Source organism: Eucalyptus grandis, chromosome 7 (assembly GCF_016545825.1).
Source record: "Eucalyptus grandis isolate ANBG69807.140 chromosome 7, ASM1654582v1, whole genome shotgun sequence".
In the NCBI taxonomy this organism is placed as follows: Eukaryota; Viridiplantae; Streptophyta; class Magnoliopsida; order Myrtales; family Myrtaceae; genus Eucalyptus; species Eucalyptus grandis.
The window spans coordinates 23,382,016-23,392,275 of record NC_052618.1 but is presented as its reverse complement, the minus strand read 5'-3'; positions in this window follow the sequence as shown (position 1 = coordinate 23,392,275).

Here is a 10,260-nt window from a genome sequence, read left to right as displayed (position 1 = left end):
AGGTTAAGTTGGACGAGGGTTGGAGGACGAGGATAACATTTTTGAAAGACCAGCAGTGGGGTTTGGTACATGTAGGCGACCTTGTAAATAGACGGTATTGTGGTTGGAGTGATACAATTAGTGAAATTTGGCACAATCCGAAGTATGAGCATTTTTGGTCGATCCCTATTGTACCCGACTTAGGTCGCCAAAAGTATATAAATAAAAAGGAAATGAAGTTGCCTGGTTTTATCTTCCTGCATGCATTCTTTGAATTTCGTATGTCTTAGGTTATTATTGGTCCAAATATGCTTTCGCATGCTTAAAAATTGGAAAGAATTGGAAAATCACGTTAGTCGTAATATTCCGGGGTGTCACATATAGATATCCAAATTCTAATCTAAAAAGAAAACAATCATTGACTGCTTCACTTTTTTTTTAACAACTAAAACCAAACATTAATTTAAAAAAGGATAGAGGCATTTATTATGTATTTAGACTAGTTCTCATGTGTGCATGCAACTTAATTTTAAATGGTACGGTAAATTTTATTTGTAATTCATTTAGTAAAAGATCATTTAGGATTAAGATGAGAACCATCATATACCTAAAAATATAGGTTGAAAGTGTACATAATGATGATAGCATTCCTAAATCATTCTAAATCATATTGGCAATTAAGAAAAATGAGACAGAAGGTAGTTATACATGCGTGAAAAAAGAGAGTAGAAGGTTACGCAATGAATGATATTGCTCATAGCAAAAATAATTTTAAAAAGCAAAAAGTGTAGTCAACAGTGCTTTTGGCTTAAAAACGTTAACTTCGCATGACATCTAATGTAACCACCTTATCATCAACTCAATCCTCATGTTCACGTAGTGGAGAAGATAAGGTCAAGTTCATTTAAAATATGTACATGCATTATAGGCCATGTATGTACTAAATTCTCAGAAGGATCTACAGAATTGGTGACAATAGACATTATATTTTTTGTACATAGCGATGGATATGGATATAGATATAAGATTTCACGAGTTAGATATAGCAAATGGCTATGGTTGTAAATGAAATAATTGGATAATTGTTACTAATCTACCTTAGTTATCGAACTTGAATTTAAATCTTCATCGTATCATCTTCATTCAAAATGCGTGATTGGTTCCAATCTATGAACATTGTTGCCGCTGGCAAAATGTGAGGTTACTACCATGTGTGCATTAAAATGCTGTTATAGCAGGCCATCAATAAGTCTCAATTCCTGGAGAGAAAATTCATAACATAAAAGGAAATTTACAAATTTAATATCTTCCTTTTGTTGTGTACGGATATTGAATTTTTTGCCCATTGCCAAAAAGAGATATTAGCAGTAAGTAATTCTATGTTGTGATTTTCATCAAATAAGCATAACGGTAATGCTTGTCCTTAGGGAAAATTATCAAAAAAGTTATAACCTATTACACTTTTGTCAATTTGATCTAACCCTTTTAATTATACTAATTGAATTCTTAATTTTTTATGCTTTGTCAATTGAATTCATCCAATCAATTTTGGACAGAAATCGATGATATGGACATCGACCTTTTCTTTTTCTTTTTTTCTTTTCTTATGTTTTCCTTCTTTTCTTTTCTTTTTTAGTGGCCAGCGAGGGTTGTGGAGAATTCTTAATAATATTTTAATTTTTCAAAATTTTTATATTATTGTGCCCAACCACCCTTGGCACCACAATTAAAAAGGTAAAGACAAGAAAAGAAAAGGGCTAGTGCTTATATTAGTGATTTCCGGTCAAAATTGACCGAATAAACTCAAGTGGCAAAAACTTGAAAAGGTTGAAGACTCAATTAATAAATTGAAATATTTATAACTGAATTAATAAATTTTAATAGTTTGAAGACTTTTTTTTATGATTTTTCCCATCCTTATAATTTTTCGATAGATCGGATTAGGAGGGGAAAAAGAAACACATTTTTCTTTTTGTAATATTCGTCAACATATCAACATCCTTCAAGTTTTTTCGAAAATGGGGAGATTTTGGAAAGTTAGTACTTTTAATAAACTCATTTTCTTCTTTGCTACAAATACCATTATATTACTTTGAGTTTTTGGAAAGATAGACTATTTAGATATAAGTCCCATTAAAACCCCATAGACAAGCGATATAACATATTTGAATATGCACTCTCACATGCAGACTGTACAGAGAGTCACATGCAGACAATACTGAGAGTGACACGTGAATTGACAAACTAGGAACTGCAAATTCGAAATAAACATGTTGAGAGTGACGTGAATTGACAAATTAGGAACTGTAAATTCGAAATAAATCTGGGGCGGGGGGAAGGAAAAGAAGAGAGGGAGAGGGAGAAAGAGAAGAAAAGAAAAAGGGGAGGAGTTGCAGGGAATGGGACGTGAGGGAGGAGAGAAAAGAAAGAGAAAAAAGCGGGGTGAATGGGACTTGGCAGAAGAGGGGGAAAGGAAACGTAAGGGAGCGAAAAAAGAAGATAAAAAAAGGATGCCACATTTTTTTGATTGGAATTGTACAAAGGATCTGAATGGGAGACCGCTTGATTTGAACAAGGAATCTTATCACAACGGACCAAGCTCTTGACCATTCAGCCGACCCATTGATTCTTCAAGACAGTTGCCCTCGTTCCCAGGAGAACAGCCCAAAAAAAAGAAGAAAAAATCTACCACTTGCCCCACTTCAACGCTAATAATATTCAAAGTCATCTTCGCAATCACCATGAAGGTCAGCCTTGTTTTCTTTCATATTTGCAACGAGGCGAAAGATACATGTGTTTGTATGCGACTAAAAGATATAAGTTAGCTCTCTAAACCTCGTCGAACAAGCATGTCCTCATCGTCGACCTCCATCATCAACCCAAGCCTTAGTGAGGAGCAATGGGTGAAGCACATTCGAGACGCCCTAAATCACGGGATCAATATTGAGACCCCAGTTTCCGTCCACTGTGTTAAAGAGACAAAACAAAGATTAAAAACACAGAACAAAGTTGATAGAAGCCTGAAAAGTGAAGATGATAAAAGAAGGGAAAGATGAGTTGCGACTACAGCTGAACAAGGCAGCTGAATAAACCAAAGCAGAGCAAGATCGAAGTGAAGCTAAAATATGAGCTGGCAAGCTATAAAGAAGTCGAAGAAACAAAAGCTGAGCTGGTGATCCGTGGAAAGCTGAGCTAGCAATCCCTATGAAGAATCCGACCAAAAGATTAAAACCAGGAACAGAAATTGATCAAGCTACTGGTGCACATTAATCATTCTGTTACTAAAGTTGTTAAATCTGTTTTGGAAGAAAATCTAAGTAGTTAAGCTTTAGTATAAAGGGATTGAAGGAAACTGATGAACCAAGGCGATACATTTCTAAAAACTCGAGTCTCTCTGTTCTTCTCAAGTTCTCTCTCTGTATTTTTTGTTCTTCTTCATATAGTAAAGCTTTGTAAGGTTGAACAAGAAGAAAGATGAAAAGAAATGTTCAACTGATGTATTGCAATTGATTGTTCAGCAACTATAGAATACAGAATTCTCTCATATACAGGTTATCTTCTAGATTCTTTTTCTTCTCACACTGTGTGCCTGAATTTATCAGCTCCCAAAGCATTCGTCCCGCACCATGTTGCGCTGGGACCATACCACCACCTGGTTTGCTCTACCAGACGGAGCACCCAAGGGCCGTAGCCCGGCGAGCGCAGGCAACGCTGCTCCCAGCATTCGATCAGATGGCTGGTTTGCCTGGCGAAGATTCGTGCAAGCTACTAGCTGCACCTGGACTCGGCTGAAATGGATCATGACCATCGACAGCTTGTTCTTGCTCGACCTACTGTACAGTTACAAGCACAAGCAAGAGAAAATGGACCCAGATAAGCCGGCCAATATCAGGCAGGAAGACTCGATTGGGGAAGATGATCGAGGGGGAAGTCCACCGATGACCCGACACTCCATCGTCAAAGACGTGATGATGGTGGAGAATCAAATTCCCACCTTTGTGCTGAGGAAAATAATGTTGCAGACCAAGAATTCGATGAATGAAGTGAGAGAAAATGAAGAAGATGAGTCGATAGATAAGGATCTCGGGATGATGTCCATGAGGTTCTGTGAAGCGATATCACCTCTCGAACTAAAAAGGTGCTCACCATCCGAAGCTGTTCGCCAGCATAAGCATTTGCTCGATCTCTTTTACAATCTCATATTGGGAAGAACAGTCCCAGAAGCAGCACTGACGGAGAAGAATGAGCTTAGAGGTTAGTTTTCATTCCCAGGATATGCATGAATGAGATGATGCGTCTCTTCTCCTTTCTTTTGTTGTATGCAAGCATTAGAAAAGGGGATAAGTACACTAGAATAAATACACTAGAAATTCCAAAAATTATGTAGGACACTCATTTTAGTTCAAAAAGGTTTTTTTTTTTTTTTTTTTTGGATTATTAAGTATCACTTTTTTCTTTAAAAAAAAAGATGATTACTTAAAGTGTCAACTCAATTTTGGGTCGCCAAAAATTTAATGTGACTATATTTTATTAATTTTTCAGTCCTACGTGACTCACCAGCATACTTAGTTAGTATATAAACCCTAAACAATATCATCTAAAAGTTGTAAATAATAATCGTTTGAGTGTAAATTTTGTTAAAGTGATTACTTCAATGCCAATCATTATTAAAAAAATGATTGCTTCAATATCAAGCATGTCAGTAGAAATGCCACATGGACTAGAGTTTTTAAAAAATATACCAAGTCATGTTGTAAATACCACGTAATCAATTTGGCTAGAATTTCTCGTTATTGCCACTTAAGTGATCGTTCTTTTATTCAATTTAGTATCTAAGTGAGATAGCGAAAACTTTTGGCACTAAAATGGGCGTTGTATATAACTTTTGGTACTTCTAGTATATTAATCCCATTAAAAAAAGTGAATAAAAGTACCTATTTATCAACAAGTGCAACCTTTGGCTATCTAATCAAGATGGTACCCATTCCAACATCCAAAGTCACTGAGGCATGGAATGAGTTATCGAAATTCTCTTTCATGAAGAAGCTGAAAGTGTCGGTCGAGCTTGTCTTCAAGTTAATTCAATTGGTAATGCAATTGATACCCGGATGCTCCGAGTGCCTTAAGAAAGACCCTTCTCAAGAAAGTGTTATGATCCCCACGGTGTCGAGGCTCCACAGCGTCAGGATCAAGCTACGTTTGGCTGTAGGAGGTATCAAAACCATCGCTTTTGATCCAAAAACCGCTACTCTGAAGCTCCCTCGAATCGTTCTGAATGCTCCCACCGAAGTCCTACTACGAAACCTCGTGGCCTACGAAATGATATCGCAACATGGCTCCTCGCTTCTGACGCGATACACGGAGTTGATGTCGGCATTATCGACACCTCTGAGGACGTGAAGTTGCTGAGGGAAGCGTCCATCGTCTCAAACCATCTGAACAGCGATGACAAGGTAGTGGAGCTCTTCAATGGAATGATCAAATCCATAGGTTCCAAATGTTACGAAATCGCACGTCGATTCCAGAAAAATAATGCTCGCAAACAATTCACCAGACAAAATATAGTAATAAAAGAGCAGAATCAGATGAACACGCCATAAAATTTGTTATCGAAGTTCACCCAAACCTGGGCTACGTCTCCACGCAGAGGCACTCTGCGAATCCACTAGACTTCGGAAAAAGTTGGAATACAACGACGATCTTCTCTTAAGATCAGGGCACAAAGAGATTGAGAACTCTCATCAAGAAAAAAAACTCACTTTTTTCTTCTCTATTTTTCTTGCCTCTCTATTTCCTTTTTCAACTCTTGACGGCTAGGGTTTTGCCATCGCTAATATATAAGTACCACTTTTAACCTAAAAGGAAATCTAATAGAAAAGACAAAAAAGCCCCTAAAAACAAATATTTGGCTTTATCTATAACAATCTCTCACTTGAAGACAAATATACCAAAGCACCAAGCAACTTTGCATCCATCTTCTTCAAAAAATAGTAGTTGAAAAACTTGTGCCTCTGCGATACTCCTCATCAATCAACATTAAGTAATACCAATGGTAGTAGTAAAGAAAATATGCTTCTCTCTATCTACTACCTTGGTCATCATGTCAGCTGGATTCTTCGAGCCATCAATCTTTTGTAGCTTTAATTCATTATCTTTCAATGCTAACCTGATAAAGTGATAACGCTTCTTGATATGTCTAGTTCTTGAGTGATAAGCTGCATTCTTTGCTAAGTGCACTGCACTTTGACTATCACTCCATTTGGCTGTTTTCGATGTAACTCCTCCATATAATCTTGTAACCACATGATTTCCTTGGAGGCTTCTGTAATCGCTACATATCCTCGGAAAGTTTGCCACTATCTTTTGTAGTTGAGATACCCAACTCACTACTGTGCAACCGTAAAGACATATCCACTCTTACCACTATCTCGATTACCCGAATGATCTGCATCTACATAACCCCGCAACTCTAGAGATGTACCACCATAACAAAGTGAGTAATTGGAAGTACCTGCTAGATATCTTAATATCCATTTAACTGCATTCCAATGCTCTCTGCCTGGGTTTTGCATATGGAACTACCACTGCTTGTGCAATGTCTGGTCTCGTGCTCACCATGGCATACATCAAACTCCCCACTGCTAATGCATATGGAACTACCACTGCTTGTGCAATGTCTGGTCTCGTGCTCACCATGGCATACATCAAACTCCCCACTGCTAATGCATATGGAACTACCGCCATCTCATCTTTCAAAAGTTGAGTGTTTGGACACTTGTCCATGTTTGAATCTCTTTAACACCTTGTTCCATGTTAAATCTCTTTAACACCTTGTTCTTCTTCCAGGACAACCAAAATTTCTTATTTTTCCCGTCCCTGACAATTTTCATGCCTAAAATATTCTTGGCCTCTCCTAAGTCTTTCATAGCAAACTGTGATGATAACATCTTCTTCACTTCTACGATTCTCTTCATATTGGAACTAGCCACAAGCATGTCATCCACATATAAAGATAGATACACAATGTCACCATCATCATATTTGCGAAAATAAACACAAGTGATCGGACTCACGTGTGCAAATCCTTTTTCTTGCATGAAACCATCAAATTTTAAGTACCATTGCCGTGGAGCTTGTTTCAAGCCATACAAGCTTTTTTTCAAGCAACATACCATGTGCTCCTTACCTTTGACTTCAAAACCCTTAGGTTGTGCCATGTATAATTCTTCATCTAAGTCACCATGTAAAAACGATGTTTTTACGTCTAACTGCTCAAAATGAAGATCCTCCACTGCAACTATACTCAGCAGAACTCTAATTGATGTCATTTTCACTACAGGTGAAAATATCTCGGAGTAGTCGATCCCTTCTTTTTTAGAAAAGCCCTTGACTACAAGTCTCGCCTTATATCTAATACTACCATCTGCTTCATTCTTAACCCTGTACACCCATTTGTTTAATAAAGCTTTTTTACTTATGGGCAACTTGGTCAACTCCCAAGTTTTGTTCTGAAGTAACGAGTTCATCTCGTCTTTCATAACACACTCCCACTGCAAGTGAGACGTGTCTGCCATTGCCTCATCGTAAGTCTCCGGTTCCCTCGAATCTGTATATAAGACATGGCTCAAAACAATATTAGCTGATGGATCAAAAATTACCTTTGGCTTTCTCACACGTGTAGACCTTCTTAAAATAGGTACTTCAGGGTCATTCGTTTGCTCCGAATCACTGCGTTCTTCTTGAACTACCTCTTCACTGATAATAGGCTCATCTTGAACCTCTCTTTCAGGTGAACTTTGATCTACTGAAAACATCTTCATGGGCATTATGTCTAATTCAACATACTCTGGTTGTACTACCTTCTCATGCTCTGTCTCTGTCTGACGATCCTTGTACATCTTTTCTTCATGGAATACCACATTGCGACTACGGATGACTTTGTTATTCTCATAATCCCAAAGTCTATAGCCATACTCATTGCCACCGTATCCGATAAAGACACACTTCTAGGACTTAGCATCAAGCTTTTTTCTATCCTCCTTGTCAATTAAAGCATATGCAATACAACCAAACACCTTTAGATGTGAATAATTAATCTTCTTACCTGACCACCGCTCTTGTGGTATTTCTCCATCCAACGCACTAGATGGACTTCTGTTGATAAGATAAACAGCTACATCAAATGTAGCGGCCCATAAGTGTAGCGGGAGACCCACGTGTAGTCTCATGCATCTCGCACGTTCTAGAATAGTTATGTTCATTATTTCAGCTACACCGTTCTCTTGAGGAGTTCTAGGAACAGTTTTTAGCCCGTGTATGCCTTCTCGGCTCAAATAATTTGCAAATTCTTTACTTGTGTATTCACCACCATTATCGATTTCAAAGCTTTAATCGATAACCTGTTTCTTTTCTACCATGGTCTTCCACATTCTGAACATCCCGAATACTTCTGATTTTTCTTTAAGAGCATAGACCCAAGTCTTTATTGTTGCATCATCAATGAATGTGACAAAATATCTGTTACCACCATAAGAGAGTTCCTGAGCAGGTCCCCATACATCAGTATGAACCAACTCTAGCTTCTGGCCTTTATTTTGTCGCCCATTCAATTGAAAACTAACAGCCTTCTGTTTTCCATAAATACAACTCTCACAAAAATCTAACTCAACTTTTTGTAAACCTGGGAGTAATTTTCTCCAGTGTAACTGCATTACACCTTTTTCACCAAGATGTCCCAAACGATAATGCCAAAGAGTAGATAAATTATCTGTAGCCATTGTAGTTGCAACCATATCACTGATATTGTCTCCTTGGAGAAGGTAAAGTGTACCTGTACGCTTTCCCTTTGCTACTACTCTTATCCCTGAGGTTATCTTCCACTCTCCGCAGCCAAAGGTTATTACCAAACCTTCTTGGTCAAGTTTACTGGTTGAAATTAGATTTTTCTTTAATTCCGGAATATGCCTAGTTTCACGCAAAACTAGACGTCCTCCACCTGAGATGTTCACAGTCACGGTTCCTTTCCCAACAATTGGACACATGTGGCCGTTTCCCACAACCACTTGTCCAAAATCTCCACTGGCATAATCATCAAATATGTCTCTTTGCGAGGTGCAATGAAAAGAAGCGCCATAATCAATAAACCATTTATCTGTTGTCAAGTCAAACCCTGCAAACAAACACAAGTTATCTAGCAAAGATTTATCGCTGACTACATTAACACCTTGATTCTCATCTTGTTGCTTCTTTTTGTAGGCTTCACACTGAAACCTACGGTGTCCGGTTTTGTGACAAAACCAACACTCATCTTTTGCAACCTGTCTCTTACCCCTTGATTGTGATCTGCCACGACCGCTGAAATTTCCTCTACTTTTACTTCTTCCACAGTTCTCCACTGCAAGTACCGTTGAAGATGTAGATGCAGAAAAATTATCTCCACCTGAGACTTTCCTTCGCATCTCTTCATCCATGATACTACTCACAACATCATCAAGAGTTAAATCATCCTTCATGGTGCTTGAAATTCCCTGCACTACGGTATTGTAGCTTTCTGGAAGAGAACATAAAAATAATAAAGCTTGAAGCTTCATATCTAAATTTATGCCTACGGATTCCAATTGACCCATGACCTGCGTGAAACTATTAATATGCTCTGCCACAGAACCTCTATCAGATAACTTCATATTAACCAGTTTCTTCAGCAAAAATACTTGATTTGATGTGGATGGCTTCTCAAAAATATTCGTTAGAATATCCATGGCTTCTTTTGCAGTTTTTGCTTTCGCGATGTGATATCCTGTCTTTTTCGTCAACCCTAGACGAATTGCACCTAACGCCTTTCGATCAAGAATTTTCCATCCGGCTTCTGCTGTCGGATCCACTTCCGCCATCTCGGGTTTCCAACCCTCAAGTGGTGCATAGAGATCTTTTTGATAAAGATAATCCTCTATTTGTAGTTTCCACCATCCAAAATCCTCTCCATTGAACTTATCGATTCTGATTTTATCTTCGCCATCCCGTTTGCTTTCAATTGAACGTCACCGAAAACCCTCGATGTTCTCGATTAGCCAACCCAGGCTTTGATACCAGTTGTTATTCTGAAATCGCACGTCGATTCTAGAAAAATAACGCTCGCAAACAATTCACTAGACAGAATATAGTAATAAAAGAGCGAATCGATGAACACGCCATAAAATTTGTTATCGAAGTTCACCCAAACCTGGGCTACGTCTCCACGCAGAGGCACTCTGCGAATCCACTAGACTTCGGAAAAGTTGGAAT